The following is a 17,225-nucleotide window of genomic DNA, read 5'->3' on the forward strand; positions in this document are numbered from 1 at the left end:
AGCCCACTCGTATTTTAAGATCCAATTCAAAAGTCTTTCTTATCCCATAAGTCAGGATAGATTGCTCCATCTTCTGCACTTCTACAGCATATTGAATTTCAATTTGTATAGTGACTTACTTATCAATCATTCCCACTAGATGTGTCCTGTGGGAAAGAAGAAGCTGTGCCCACCATTGCCAGTACAGCATCTTGTGCAGAGCATAAGTTTAAATAATGCCTGTTGAATAAATGAAAAATGAAATTTAAACTTCTTTTGGCTTTTAAATCCATTTCTATAGAGGCTTGGTGATAAGGGAAAATAAGTCTTTCAGTTCCCAACACAAATTGAAGAACTAGGGTCTCAAAAATATACTCTTTTTTAATTATCCATTAATCAAAATTAACAAAATCACAAGGGATATCTATTTCTGATTCTTAGGGATAATTATATGCATAACACTTCTTTCATGAATTTCAATTAAATTTAAACTTACTTATTAAAATATTCTACAACTGAACTGGTTTTTATTTCTCTGAAATACTTCAGTCATGTAGGCCCAATTGTTCAGCATCTTAACCAGAGATTCAATATTCTATAGTTTTACAAGAAACCCAAAATCTCACTACAAATAACTCAATTTCATTTCTTTTCATGACTAATATTCCATTGTATATAGGTACTGTATCTTCTTTATCCATTCATCTGCCGATGGACAGTTAGGTTGCTTCCATGTCCTGGCTATTGTAAATAGTGCTGCAATGAACATTGGGGTACATGACTCTTATTGAATTATGGTTTTCTCAGAGTATATGCCCAGTAGTGGGATTACTGGGTCATATGGTAGTTCTATTTTTAGTTTTCTAAGGAACCTCCATACTGTTCTCCATAGTGGCTGTATCAGTTTACATTCTGACCAACAGTGCAAGAAGGTTCCATTTTCTCCACACCCTCTCCAGCATTTATTGTCTGTAGATTTTTTTTAAACATTTTTATTGGGGTATAATTGCTTTACAATGGTGTGTTAGTTTCTGCTTTATAACAAAGTGAATCAGTCATACATAAACATATGTTCCCATATGTCTTCCCTCTTGCGTCTCCCTCCCTCCCACCCTCCCTATCACACCCCTCCAGGCTGTCACAAAGCACCGAGCCAATATCCCTGTGCCATGCGGCTGCTTCCCACTAGCTATCTACCTTACTACGTTTGTTAGTGTGTATATGTCCATGACTCTCTCTCGCCCTGTCACAGCTCACCCTTCCCCCTCCCCATAACCTCAAGTCCGTTCTCTAGGAGGTCTGCATCTTTATTCCTGCCTTACCCCTAGGTTCTTCATGACATTTTTTTTTCTTAAATTCCATATATCTGTGTTATCATACGGTATTTGTCTTTTTCTTTCTGACTTACTTCACTCTGTATGACAGACTCTAGGTCTATCCACCTCATTACAAATAGCTCAATTTCGTTGCTTTTTATGGCTAAGTAATATTCCATTGTATATATGTGCCACATCTTCTTTATCCACTCATCCGATGATGGACACTTAGGTTGTTTCCATCTCTGGGCTATTGTAAATAGAGCTGCAATGAACATTTTGGTACATGACTCTTTTTGAATTTTGGTTTTCTCAGGGTATATGCCCAGTAGTGGGATTGCTGGGTAATATGGTAGTTCTATTTGTAGTTTTTTAAGGAACATCCATACTGTTCTCCATAGTGGCTGAACCAATTCACATTCCCACCAGCAGTGCAAGAGTGTTCCCTTTTCTCCACACCCTCTCCAGCATTTATTGTTTCTAGATTTTTTGATGATGGCCATTCTGACTGGTGTGAGATGATATCTCATTGTAGTTATGATTTGCATTTCTCTAATGATTAATGATGTTGAGCATTCTTTCATGTGTTTATTGGCAGTCTGTATATCTTCTTTGGAGAAATGTCTATTTAGGTCTTCTGCCCATTTTTGGATTGGGTTGTTTGTTTTCTTGTTATTGAGCTGCATGAGCTGCTTGTAAATTTTGGAGATTAATCCTTTGTCGGTTGCTTCATTTGCAAATATTTTCTCCCATTCTGAGGGTTGTCTTTTGGTCTTGTTTATGGTTTCCTTTGTTGTGCAAAAGCTTTGAAGTTTCATTAGGTCCCATTTGTTTATTTTTGTTTTTATTTCCATTACTCTAGGAGGTGGGTCAGAAAGGATCTTGCTGTGATTTATGTCATAGAGTGTTCTGCCTATGTTTTCCTCTAAGAGTTTGATAGTTTCTGGCCTTACATTTAGGTCTTTAATCCATTTTGAGGTTATCTTTGTGTATGGTGTTAGGGAGTGGTATAATCTCATACTTTTACATGTACCTGTCCAGTTTTCCCAGCACCACTTATTGAAGAGGCTGTCCTTTCTCCACTGTACATTCCTGCCACCTTTATCAAAGATAAGGTGTCCATATGTGCATGGGTTTATCTCTGGGCTTTCTATCCTGTTCCATTGATCTATCTTTCTCTTTTTGTGCCAGTACCATACCATCTTGATAACTGTAGCGTTGTAGTATAGTCTGAAGTCAGGGAGCCTGATTCCTCCAGTTCCTTTTTTCGTTCTGAAGATTGCTTTGGCTATTCGGGGTCTTTTGTGTTTCCATACAAATTGCAAAATTTTTTGTTCTAGTTCTGTGAAAAATGCCAGTGGTAGTTTGATAGGGATTGCATTGAATCTATAGATTGCTTTGGGTAGTAGAGTCATTTTCACAATGTTGATACTTCCAATCCAAGAACATGGTATATCTCTCCATCTATTTGTATCATCTTTAATTTCTTTCATCAGTGTCTTATAATTTTCTGCATACAGGTCTTTTGTCTCCTTAGGTAGGTTTATTCCTAGATATTTTATTCTTTTTGTTGCAATGGTAAATGGGAGTGTTTTCTTGATTTCACTTTCAGATTTTTCATCATTAGTATATAGGAATGCCAGAGATTTCTGTGCATTAATTTTGTATCCTGCCACTTTACCAAATTCATTGATTAGCTCTAGTAGTTTTCTGGTAGCATCTTTAGGATTCTCTATGTATAGGATCATGTCATCTGCAAACAGTGACAGCTTTACTTCTTCTTTTCCGATTTGGATTCCTTTTATTTCCTTTTCTTCTCTGATTGCTGTGGCTAACACTTCCAAAACTATGTTGAATAAGAGTGGTGAGAGTGGGCAACCTTGTCTTGTTCCTGATCTTAGTGGAAATGCTTTCAGTTTTTCAGCATTGAGGATGATGCTTGCTGTGGGCTTGTCATATATGGCCTTTATTATGTTGAGGAAAGTTCCCTCTATGCCTACTTTCTGCAGGGTTTTTATCATAAATTCGTGTTGAATTTTGCCAAAAGCTTTCTCTGCATCTATTGAGATGATCATATGGTTTTTCTCCTTCAATTTGTTAATATGGTTTAACACATTGATAGATTTGCATATATTGAAGAATCCTTGCATTCCTGGAATAAACCCCACTTGATCATGGTGTATGATCCTTTTAATGTGCTGTTGGATTCTGTTTGTTAGTATTTTGTTGAGCATTTTTGCATCTATGTTCATCAGTGATATTGGCCTGTAGTTTTCTTTCTTTGTGACATCCTTGTCTGGTTTTGGTATCAAGGTGATGGTGGCCTCGTAGAAGGAGTTTGGGAGTGTTCCTCCCTCTGCTATATTTTGAAAGAGTTTGAGAAGGATAGGTGTTAGCTCTTCTCTAAATGTTTGATAGAATTCACCTGTGAAGCCATCTGGTCCTGGGCTTTTGTTTGTTGGAAGATTTTTAATCACAGTTTCAATTTCAGTGCTTGTGATTGGTCTGTTCATATTTTCTATTTCTTCCTGATTCAGTCTTGGCAGGTTGTGCATTTCTAAGAATTTGTCCATTTCTTCCAGATTGTCCATTTTATTGGCATAGAGTTGCTTGTAGTAATCTCTCATGATCTCTTTTATTTCTGCAGTGTCAGTTGTTACCTCTCCTTTTTCATTTCTAATTCTATTGATTTGAGTCTTCTCCCTTTTTTTCTTGATGAGTCTGGCTAGTGGTTTATCTGTTTTGTTTATCTTCTCAAAGAACCAGCTTTTAGTTTTATTGATCTTTGCTATTGTTTCCTTCATTTCTTATTCATTTATTTCTGATCTGATTTTTATGATTTCTTTCCTTTTGCTAGCTTTGGGGTTTTTTGGTTTTTCTTTCTCTAATTGCTTGAGGTGCAAGGTTAGGTTGTTTATTCGAGATGCTTCCTGCTTCTTAAGGTGGGCTTGTATTGCTATAAACTTCCCCCTTAGAACTGCTTTTGCTGCATCCCATAGGTTTTGGGTCGTTGTGTCTCCATTGTCATTTGTTTCTAGGTATTTTTTGATTTCCTCTTTGATTTCTTCAGTGATCAGTTTATTATTAAGTAGTGTATTGTTTAGCCTCCAGGTGTTTGTATTTTTTACAGATCTTTTCCTGTAATTGATATCTAGTCTCATGGCGTTGTGGTCAGAAAAGATACTTGATACAATTTCAATTTTCTTAAATTTACCAAGGCTTGATTTGTGACCCAAGATATGATCTATCCTGGAGAATGTTCCATGAGCACTTGAGAAAAATGTGTATTCTGTTGTTTTTGGATGGAGTGTCCTATAAATATCAATTAAGTCCATCTTGTTTAATGTATCATTTAAAGCTTGTGTTTCCTTATTTATTTTCACTTTGGATGATCTGTCTATGGGTGAAAGTGGGGTGTTTAAATCCCCTACTATGAATGTGTTACTGTCGATTTCCCCTTTTATGGCTGTTAGTATTTGCCTTATGTATTGAGGTACTCCTATGTTGGGTGCATAAATATTTACAATTGTTATATCTTCTTCTTGGATCGATCCCTTGATCATTATGTAGTGTCCTTCTTTGTCTCTTTTAATAGTCCTTATTTTAAAGTCTATTTTGTCTGATATGAGAATTGCTACTCCAGCTTTCTTTTGGTTTCCATTTGCATGGAATATCTTTTTCCATCCCCTTACTTTCAATCTGTATGTGTCTCTAGGTCTGAAGTGGGTCTCTTGTAGACCGCATATATAAGGGTCTTGTTTTTGTATCCATTCAGCTAATCTGTGTCTTTTTGTGGGAGCATTTAGTCCATTTACATTTAAGGTAATTATCGATATGTATGTTCCTATTCCCATTTTCTAAATTGTTTTGGGTTCGTTATTATAGGTCTTTTCCTTCTCTTGTGTTTCTTGCCTAGAGAAGATCCTTTAGCATTTGTTGTAAAGCTGGTTTGGTGGTGCTGAACTCTCTCAGCTTTTGCTTGTCTGTAAAGCTTTTAATTTCTCCATCAAATCTGAATGAGATCCTTGCTGGGTAGAGTAGTCTTGGCTGCAGGTTTTTCTCCTTCATCACTTTCAGTATGTCCTGCCACTCCCTTCTGGCTTGTAGGGTTTCTGCTGAGAGATCAGCTGTTAACCTTATGGGGATTCCCTTATGTGTTATTTGTTGTTTTTCCCTTGCTGCTTTTAATATGCTTTCTTTGTATTTAATTTTTGACAGTTTGATTAATATGTGTCTTGGCGTATTTCTCCTTGTATTTATCCTGTATGGGACTCTCTGTGCTTCCTGGACTTGATTAACTATTTCCTTTCCCATATTAGGGAAGTTTTCAACTATAATGTCTTCAAATATTTTCTCAGTCCCTTTCTTTTTCTCTTCTTCTTCTGGAACCCCTATAATTTGAATGTTGGTGCATTTAATGTTGTCCCAGAGGTCTCTGAGACTGTCCTCAGTTATTTTCATTCTTTTCACTTTATTCTGCTCTGCAGTAGTTATTTCAACTATTTTATCTTCCAGGTGACTTATCTGTTCTTCTGCCTCAGTTATTCTGCTATTGATCCCATCTAGAGTACTTTTAATTTCATTTATTGTGTTGTTCATCGTTGCTTGTTTCATCTTTATTTCTTCTAGGTCCTTGTTAACTGTTTCTTGCATTTTGTCCATTCTATTTCCAAGATTTCGGATCATCCTTACTATCATTATTCTGAATTCTTTTTCAGGTAGACTGCCTATTTCCTCTTCATTTGTTAGGTCTGGTGCATTTTTATCTTGCTCCTTTACCTGCTGTGTGTTTTTCTGTCTTCTCATTTGCTCATCTTACTGTGTTTGGGGTCTCCTTTTTGCAGGCTGCAGGTTCGTAGTTCCCGCTGTTTTTGATGTCTGTCTCCAGTGGCTAAGGTTGGTTCAGTGGGTTGTGTAGGCTTCCTGGTGGAGGGGACTAGTGCCTGTGTTGTGGTGGATGAGGCTGTATCTTGTCTCTCTGGTGGGCAGGTTCACATCCGGTGGTGTGTTTTGGGGTGTCTGTGGCCTTATTATGATTTTAGGCAGCCTCTTTGCTAATGGTTGGGGTTGTGTTCCTGTTTTGCTAGTTGTTTGGCATAGGTTGTCCAGCACTGTGGCTTGCTGGTCGTTGAGTGAAGCTGGGTGCTGGTGTTAAGATGGAGGTCTCTGGGAGATTTTCGCCGTTTGATATTATGTGGAGCTGGGAGGTCTCTTGTGGACCAGTGTCCTGAAGTTGGCTCTCCTACCTCAGAGGCAGAGCCCTGACTCCTGGCTGGAGCACCAAGAGCCTTTCATCCACACGGCTCAGAATAAAAGGGAGAAAAAGTAGAGGGAATTAGTAGAAGTGTGAGGAAAGAAAGAAGGAAAGGAGGGAAGGAAGGAAGGAAGAATGAAAGAAAGAAGCAAAGAAGGAAAGAAGGCAAGAAGGAAAGAAAGGAGGGAGGGAGGGAGGAAGGAAGGAGGAAAAGAAGGAAAAAAGACAGAAAGAAAGAAGATACAGTAAAAATAAAATAAAGTATAATAAAGTTATTGAATTAAAAAATTCTTATTTAGAAAGAAAGAAGAAAAAAAGAAAAAAAAAGTGGGGGTGGATAGATCCTTAGGACAAATGTTGGAAGCAAAGCTATACAGACAAAATCTTACACAGAAGCATACATATACACCCTCACTAAAAGAGGTAAAGGGGGAAAAATCATAAATCTTGCTGTCAGAGACCACCTCCTCAATTTGGGATGATTCGTTGTCTAAAGGAGGGAAGGAAGGAAGGAAAGAAAGAAAGAAAGAAAGAAAGAATGAAGGTAAAGTATAATAACGTTATTAAAATTAAAATTGATTATTAAGAAAAAAATTTTTTAAAAAAACCATGGACGGATAGAACCCTAGGACAAATGGTGGAAGCAAGACTATACAGACAAGATCTCACACAGAAGCATACACATACACACTCATAAAAAGAGGAAAAGGGAAAAAAATCATAGATCTTGCTCCTAAAGTCCACCTCCTCAAATTGGGATCATTCCTTGTCTATTCAGGTATTCCACAGATGCAGGGTACATCAAGGTGATTGTGGAACTTTAATCCGCTGCTTCTGAGGCTGCTGGGAGAGATTTCCCTTTGTCTTCTTTGTTCTCACAGCTCACAGGGGCTCAGCTTTGGATTTGGCCCTGCCTCTGCGTGTAGGTAGCTGGAGGGCGTCTGTTTTTTGCTCAGACAGGACGGGGTTAAAGGAGCCGCTGATTCGGGGGCTCTGGCGCACTCAGGCCGGCGGGGAGGGAGGGGCGGGCCTGCGGCGGCAAAGTCCGGCGTGACTTTGCACCAGCGTGAGGTCCGCCTTGCGTTCTCCCGGGGAAGTTGTCCCTGGATCCCGGGAACCTGGCAGTGGCGGGCTGCACAGGCTCCGCGGAAGAGGGGTGTGGAGAGTGACCTGTGCTCGCACACAGGCCCCTTGGTGGCGGCAGCAGCAGCCTTAGCGTCTCCCGCCCGTCTCTGGGGTCCGCGCTTTTAGCAGCGTTCTTAAACCCCTCTCCTCACGCACCAGGAAAAAAGAGGGAAGAAAAAGTCTCTTGCCTCTTCGGCAAGTGCAGACTTTTCTCCGGACTCCCTCCCGGCTAGCCGTGGTGCACTAACCCCTTCAGGCTATGTTCAAGCCGCCAACCCCAGTCCTCTCCCTGCCCTCCGTCCGAGCCTCAGAGCCTCAGCTCGCAGCCCCGCCCGCCCCGGCGGGTGAGCAGACAAGCCTCTCGGGCTGGTGAGTGCCGGTCGGCACCGATCCTCTGTGCGGGAATCTCCCCGCTTTTCCCTCTGCACCCGTTGCTGTGCACTCCTCCGCGGCTTCGAAGCTCCCCCCTCCGCCTCCCGCAGTCTCCGCCCGCGAAGGGGCTTCCTAGTGTGTGGAAACTTTTCCTCCTTCACAGCTCCCTCCCACTGGTGCAGGTGCCGTCCCTATTCTTTTGTCTCTGTTTTTTCTTTTTTTCTTTTGCCCTACCCAGGTACGTGGGGAGTTTCTTGCCTTTTGGGAGGTCTGAGGTCTTCTGCCAGCCTTCAGTAGGTGTTCTGTAGGAGTTGTTCCACGTGTAGGTGTATTTCTGGTGTATCTGTGGGGAGGAAGGTGATCTCCGCGTCTTACTCTTCCGCCATCTTCAAGGTCCCCCTTGTAGATTTTTTGATGATGGCCATTCTGACCGGTGTAAGGTGATATCTCATTGTAGTTTTGATTTGCATTTCTCTAATAATTAGTGATCGGATTTGTATTAGAGAAATGTAAATCTAAAGTGAGAGGTCTTCTTGAAGATCTTTCTATGAAGTCTGGATAAATAGGAGTCAAAGAAGTCAGACACCCAAAATTGCACACTATGCATTTCATTTACCCATATTATATGTAGATATAATATATTATATTTGTCTGTATTTCTTCTCATATGTATGATTTTAGAAATCAGGATTTTTTTTTTACTCTTAGGGACATGGAGTGATACTAATGACAAGAATGTGACATGAGTAGAGGTTATGGGATGGTAGTAATGATATTCTTTTCTGACATGAGAGCTGATTATACAGGTATATTTAGTATATGCAATTTTATTCCTATGATTATAACTTTTAGTTTTCTGAATATATGTTAGACTTTAATAAAAAGTAAACGTCTTCTCCCTGGTGGGGTGGGAAACTTCTGAAAATACTGCAGTGTCTCTGAGTAAAAGTCAAAATCCCTAAGATGATAAAAGTCTGTACATGATCTCTTCCCCTTTGCTACTCTACTCTCATAGCATTCTTTTCCAGACATACTGACCTCTTTGCTGTTCCAGGCACACACAGGGTATGTTTCTCTCCTGTAGACCTGAGAACTATTTGCTATCTTGTTTGGAACACTTTCTAGCTATAACTTCCTCACATTCTTCAAGTCTTCATTCAAATATAAAATCAATAAGGTCTATATGACCACACTTTTTTTGTAGAGAAATTACTCTTCACTACTGAAATGGAGGTAGCTATAGTTTCAACTAAATTTGTGGAATAGTCAGGCTTTAAGTGTTTTTAAAATAATTGAGTATTCTTTTAGTCACCATCTGGGGACATTGAGTAATCAGTTGTCCTTATAAATCTGTAGTTCAAGGAAGTCAGTCAGAATCAATCAGACTATACATATTTTGGAGTTGTGGGCCTATAGGGATACTTAACTCTGAAATCATGATGTGATTGAAAGAGAGAGAGAGAGAGAAGGAGAGAGACACACACACACACACAGAGAGGGAGAGAGAGAGAGAGAGAATGTATGTGCATAGAGAAGAGGAACAATAAATAAACACTAAGGTAAACCAACTTCAAGAAGCTCAGAGAAAGGAGAAGAGTTAATTAAAGAGAATGAGAAGGATAAACCAGTGAGGCAGGAGTAAAACCAAAATATCATATCATTCTAGAAGTCAAGGTGATAAAATACATGCAAGAAGAGAGTGATAAGATATATACAATCCTGCTTAAAGTTAGTGTGACCATATAATTTGTTATCTAAACTAAGACATTTTGAGAGTAAGTATAATCCTCATGTTGCCCAACAGTTTTAAAACAGAATTGTCTTAGGAAACCATGACCATATGGTATATACAGGTCAAGTAAGATGAGGACTGAGAATTGAGCATTAGATTTAGCAATGTGAAGGCTATTGTATAAATGAAGATAAGTGCAATGTGGGGAGTTGGGGAAGAAGAGTGCTCCCCCAAATTCACGTCCACTTGGAATTTCAGAATGTGACCTTATTTGGAAATAGGGTCTTTGCAAATATAATTAGTTAAGGATTAAGATGGAATAATACTGGATTAGAGTGGACCTTAAATCAAATAAAAAGAGGAGAAGATGCAGGAAGACACAAAGAGAAGGTGGTTATGTGAAGACAGAGTCAGAGATTGGTGCAAGCCAAATAATGCCAAGTAATGCCTAGGGCTACCAGAAGCTGAAAAAGACAAGAAAGGATTCTCCCCTAGAGCCTAGAGAGAGGGCATGGCCCTACTGGCACCTTAATATCAGACTTCTAGTCTCAATAACTGTGAAAGAACAAATCTCTGTTGTTTTGAGCCACACATTGTTTTCGTACTTTGTTCTAGCAGCCCTAGAAAACTAATACAGGAGGTAAAAAGCATACTTGAATTCAGTTTAAGAAATATTAGGAAAAGAGAGATTAGAGGTGGGTGGCATAGAAGAGTGCTCCTCAAATTGCCTTATAAACTGTCTGTGTTGAAGGACAAGCTTCTTATTTTCTGGTCTGTTGCAGAACAAATGTTTCTATAAAATACAATAAAAATAAACAAATTACTCCAAGAGTGAAATAAAGGACTGAAAACAACAAAATATGAGCCCCAGTTTCATTATTATTTGATTCTACTGATATATAAAATTATTCCACAAATTGTTGCTAGACTTGTTTCTAAATGCTTACTTTCAATCACTGTTAATCTGTTTACAGAATGGTACTCACAGTTCAGGGACTGGAAAGGACCCATATGCCACATACTTAGAGTGTCACTGGTACAGACAACTCTTTTAAGGGCTCTTAGAGAAAGTCAAATCTGACTCTGATAATCATTACTCTATTGAAATGTTGTCTATTTTTCTCTTTTATATTTTCCTAGAAATTCTGGGAATAAATATATATGATATTAATATGCATGGCTGTAAAATTTTGGAAAGAGTATAACTTTGATGAAAATAGGACCACCTGTACCAAATGTTCAGTGACTACTATTGACCCTCTGCCCAGGTACTCTTACATCTCTCTTGCTGTTTCTTTGAACCCCACATCCAGCTTTCATGTAAATTTGCTTCTAAAGTCCTGCACTGCAATCTTTATTTTTGATACTACCCTTTGGTTACTGAAAATAATTTTGCCCACAAAGGGCCTGGGAGTTTACTTCATCCTAGCATGCAAGTGCAAAAGTATGAAAATTCAACTCCCTTTCTTCCTGTGGGACAATTCCCCAAGGTACAATTTATACTCTAGAGCACCCCTTGGGAACAGGCTGAGACTGGGACATTTTGAAAGCTCACACTGATTTGGCTTCTACCTTCTTGCCCTGTTTGCTCCACTTTCTGTTTTTTAATGGAAGTGCTTCTACAATAACCACTTGCATATGAATCCTCATCTCACAGTCTGTGTCTGGGGAATCTGAGGTAAGACCAGATATAGTCACCTGCAATAAAGAAAATGGTTCATGAAGTAGTTTTCTCTTTCTGATGCATTTCATTTATTAGAATAAGTTAGCTACTGTGACTTGATTATAAGAGCCAATAGAGGAAAAGGTTCACCAAACCTTGAATGTTTTCTATAAAATTTGAAATGCATGGAAATGTAAGAGGAATTTTATTTATTAATAAACTTTTAGAGTTTTATTCAAGGTAAAATTTCTCTCTCAAGTAAAATGTTAGTTTTGGTTTTAGAAGTATAACATGTGCTGTAATTAACATGTTTTTAATTTTTTGCTGGGCTATGGATATTTTAATTGGTGGTTTGATGGCTTTTTTCCCTTTAGCTAGCATTTTTATAGAAAGATATTGCATTTCATAATATGAATATATAAATTATTTATATACCATAAATTAAGTAAAATATATACAATGTGACTATAATCAAATAAAGCTTAAAAATGCCAAATATATGTATCTATGTGGGGATGGGTCAATAATTATAAAGAATTCTTTCTCTTAGACTTTTACAGTCAGAGTAGATTTCAGTGGAGAATTGAACAAAATCTAATATAACTTACTTGATCTGCAAGTAATTTAGCTTTTATACAATAAGCTTAAGGCTCAAGACTGTAAATGTATTAGAGTTTTTCACTTAATGTAGCCTTAAAAATATGAATTACATCTACCTCATTTTTAGATATGCTTATTTAGGAGCAAAAAGATTATATATTACTGCACAACTTGTAATCTAAAGCTCTGGACTCTTTTAAAAAAATTTGGATAGGAACTAGAATGACTGGAAGCTGCTATGTTGATATTGTCTTCCATCATAAATAAAGACTTGTGTAAATGTACCCATACACATAAGATGTTCTTATAAGCATCTTTTGTTAAAGGATACAATATATTACAATTAGTGAAAGAGATAGTATCATGTTATAATGCATTCTGAAATCAATCGCCACTACTTTCTGTGAGTTCTCTGCCAGTTTTCCCCATGCTCTGGCACCTATCACATGCTTTTGGATAAAACACCATCTACTAGGTCCAAAGGTCAACCAAGGAAAAGGGAACTAAGCTTCTGTCAGATGCAAATTCTGTTTCTGGCTTATTGTGGTAGTTTTTGAAAAAACAATCACTTAATATTTATATTTTTTCCTACTGTGAAAAAAAAGGTTTGAATGACAAAAATGGAAGTGTCTTGCAAAGAAAAGATGAAAAATGCCTCTGATAGGAATAATCTAAGCAAAACCATCCTTTTGCTGCTCTGTGGAACTTTTGTGTGGGAAAAGTTCATGAGTCTCCAATTATGCTAAGTTGGTGATGGAATGCCAGGGCTGGATTGGAACTCAAAAGTCCCTTTTCCTTTAGGTCATGAATATTCTGAGAGAGATCACAGCTCCTAAGCTTTGCAGGCTGTGGAAATTCGATGAACAGAAGAAAAGCTTTCTATAAGTCAGTACAAAGTGCATTGGCATAATATTAGTAAAGGTAACAATTTATAAAGAAGGAACAATGTTTTGTACAAAAGGTATTTGGCTCGGATAGGTAGCTTATGAAAATGTCAAGCATTTCAGCAATATAGTTATATTACAGCCAAAAACTAGAGAAAAGTATGCTCTAAGTTCTACTAACCCATCTTCATTTACTTCCAATCCTAACCTGACCCAAAAGAAGCCAACAGTTAATGAGAATATCAGTGTTAAAATCTAGAAGTCTGACATTTATGTATTCTGTAATAACCAGGTTGTTTTGGTATGTACAGAATATAGTTAGAAATATTGTCAAATTAACATTAGCTCCATAGTTTGTGTGAAAATCTCGATAGGAAGGTTCTAAGTGCATCTGGACTCACAAAAAGACAATGACTATTAGAAAAATGTAACAGTTCCATTGAAGGATATGAGTTTTTTTTTTTTTTTGGTCATTTATTTGCCTACTTTGTCTTTGCTTTATACTAAAATGATCACACAAATTAGAAAACTCAAACTCTCCATGGTCATTTTAGATTCCTGATTCCCTAAGACCCTAATAAGTGTAATAAACAGGTGTGGCCTTCTACCAAGCCCAAGTAACATTCCTATTGCCAGTCTCAGTGAGTTGCTATAGCCCTTTCCACCCTTCTAACTGTATTTCGTAACTCTGGCAACTTGCCTGTGTGGAACAGGTGCAAGTGTGCATTCCTGAGTATTCACTGGTAAGCCAGGTAAATCTGAGATCAAGGCCTAGACATGTGTAGGTATTTTACCAGAAGTGGCTTCATGACTTCTCTGAACTTCTGTTTATTTTATTATCTATGAAATTTTGATAACAAATTTGGGCTGAAAGTCAAAATCACAAATCTATTTTTCTAGTATTGTCAAGTCATAATTATTTATCGAGTAGCTAATACTACATGTGGACAAAGTAAGTTATTTCTATCTGAGCCAGAAAGCATAGTGCTTCCCTGACATGAGCTGAGAAAACTGTGGTTATCTCCTCCCTGCCTAAAAGAAAGCAAAGATATTTTAAAGTTGAGAAATTTACAAACAAATTTTCTAAAGACCAGATTTTATTTGAGCAAATAATTCAAAAGAGAAATATCAAAACTTAAAAGAAGTACTGCCCTGATAATGAATATCTTCTTTAAAATGGTGGTGGTGGTGGTGGAAGGAGTAGTTGATTAGAGTCTCCTAGAGAGCAATGGGGCAAGTTGTTTCTGTTGGGTCTATTGGCTTCACTGTTTACCTAATTGCCACAGAGGTGTAAGTTTCTCGGAAATCTGACTATTCTTTAGAAAATAGAACTATCCCTTGCCAGTTCGGAGGAATACTTCTTTTTTAATTTGTTTTGGTTTTCCTAGCAAGGGTATGCCTTTCTCTTCTAGATTCAACCTATTTTCTTTGATGTCTTTATTTTTATGCTAATGAAAAAGAGGCACAGCCCAATAACAGATCCAACATTTGTTTTAAAACATTGAGTAAAAACATAAGCTATAAATAACCTAATTCAGTGTCGCAGCAGTTAAAAATCAAAATTACACCAGATTGGGTTTTTGAATGGAGCTAAGATTTTCACATCTATTACATTATTAATCTTTCCACTTATGCTATATTAGCTTGTCATATTTTGTGCCATTACACTAATTTTCCCTCCTTATTCTAGTCTTTGTGGTTTCAAGTTGGTGAAATATAAAACCTGCAGTGTTGCCATATTAAAATTATTTTGCATATTTGCAATTTGAAGAAGCAAGACATGCACCAGTGCTCTGGTTACTGAGACCCCACATTTTTACTTAAACAATATTTCACTGGACATTTAGTGTGCATAATGGAATATTTGGGGCTGTGCAGCACTCTGTAGTATTGTAAATAAAACTATTATCATTCATAAAATTTTAAGGTGAACATTAAGATCTCACATTTTAGACTAGGTAAACTGAACAATGTGCTAAACTCTTAATGAGGCAGGCTAATAAAGAAGAAAGAAGGACTCAGAACTGATGCTGGAGAAAATTGCACTCCTGAAGGGAAAGTTCAATAACATAAATGAAAATGTCCAGAGAGCAAACTTAAGTTTCACCCTAATGAGCATTCATATTTAATTTTGTGGCCCAGATGGAGTTTTACCTTCCAGAGAGATGGGTCTTGAAATAAGAACAATGGCAATATTATGGTTCTGATGGCTCCTCCAGTTCACCTCTGGTTTGTAGCCTAACAAACAAATGAGTTATTAAATAGATGGGTTCCAGCTCCAAGTGACAAAGTATTGGAAAGGGCCAAACAGATTTTTATTTCCAAGGACTTATTTAGGTAGATTCAGGATCAAGTCAGGAATTTGTATTTCCATAACCCACATATAAGTCTGAAACGAACCAGAGGGAAAATTGCCACTTGTGTTCTTTTGCAGAACAGTAGTCTCAGACACAGGTAGACTATTTATATAAAGCTATTAGTAGTAATTGTAATACAAAGAAATATAGTTGAGTTAAATTGATGAGCAAAGCCAAGACATGTCAGAGAAGAGGACAAGACCAAGGGACAAAGCCATGGGACAAAGACAAGGTGTAAACTCATGGTGAAGTGACAAATAAAATGGTAGGAAGATTATGAGCATATCTTAACAGCAGGTGTGGAGGGAACAAGAAAATACAGGCATACCTATATTTTTGTTTTATTGTGTATCACTTTATTGCAATTTGAAGATACTGTGTTTTTTAAAAATTGAGAGTTTGTGGCAACCCTTCATGGAGCAAGTCTATTGGTGGCTTTTTTCAACAGCATTTGCTCACTTTGTGTCTTTGTGTCACATTTTGGTAACTCTCACAAGATTTCAAAGTTTTTCATTATTTTATTTTTATTAAGTTGATTCGTGATCAGTGATCTTTAATGTTACTATTGTAATTATTTTGGAGTGCCACAATTCATGACCTTATAAGAAGGCAAACTTAATAAATAAATGTTTTGTTTTTTCTGACTGCTCTACTGACTGGCCATTCCCTTGTGTCTCTCCCTCTCCTCAGGCCTCCCATTTTTGAGATCCAACAATATTGAAGTAAGGCCAAATAATAAATCTAAAAAGGCCTCTGAATGTTCAAGTGAGAGTTGCACATCTCTCACTTTAGATCAAAGACTAGAGAGACTTAGTTTTAGTAAGGAAGGCATGTCAAAAGCCAAGGTCGGTTGAAAATTAGGCCTGTTGTATCAGTTAGCCAAGTTATGAACGCAAAGAAAAAGTTTTTGAAGGAAGTTAAAAGTGCTCCTTTAGTGAACATATAAATGATAAAAATGCAAAACTTCCCTCTGCTGATATAAAAAATGTTTTAGTTGTCTAGATGGAATATCAAACCAGTCACAAAACTCCCTTTAGCTAAAGACTGATTCAGAATAAGACCCTAAATCTCTTCAATTCTATAAAGGCTGAATGAAGTGAGGAAGCTGCAGGAGAAAAGTTTGAAGTGAGCAGAGGTTGGCTCATGAGGTTTAAGGAAAGAGAAGCCACTGCACAACATAAAAGTGCAACATAAAAGTACATAAAAGCACTGATGTAGAAGCTGAAACAAGTTATCCAGAAGATATAGCTAACAACATTAATGAAGGTAACTACAATAAACAACATATTTTCAATGTAGAAGAAAGAGCCTTATATTGGAAGAAGATGTCATCTAGGCCTTTCATAGCTAGAGAGAAGTCAATGCCTGGCTTCAAAAACTCAAAGGTTGAGGCTAATGCAGCTGGTGACTTTAAGTTGAAGCCAATACTCATTTTCACTCTGAAAATCTTAGGTCCTTTAAGAATTATACTAAATCTCTCCTACCTGTGCTCTAATAATTGTACGACAAAGCCTAGATGCCAGCACATCTGTTTTCAACATGGTTTACTAATATTTTAAGTCCATTGTTGTGACGTACTCCTCAGAAAAAAAAGATTCCTTTTAAAATATTACTGCTCATTGACAATGTACCTGGTCACTTGAGAGCTCTGATGAAGATATACCACGAGATTAATGTCATTTTCATGCCTGCTAACACAACGTTTACTCTGTAGCCCATGGATCAAGAAGTACTTTCAACTTTCAGGTCTTGTGTGTGTGTATCTATTGTAGATTTTTGGTTTGTGGTTACCATAAGGTTTTGACATAGCAGTCTATATATATACAAGATTGTTTTAAGTTACTGGTTTCTAATTTCAAATGCATTTCCAATATCCTGCATTTGTACTCTCCTCTTCTCATGATTGCTTGTTTTGATATCATATTGGTGCATGGATGATTTCC

This window comes from Orcinus orca, chromosome 19, assembly GCF_937001465.1.
Source record: "Orcinus orca chromosome 19, mOrcOrc1.1, whole genome shotgun sequence".
NCBI classification, from domain to species: domain Eukaryota; kingdom Metazoa; phylum Chordata; class Mammalia; order Artiodactyla; family Delphinidae; genus Orcinus; species Orcinus orca.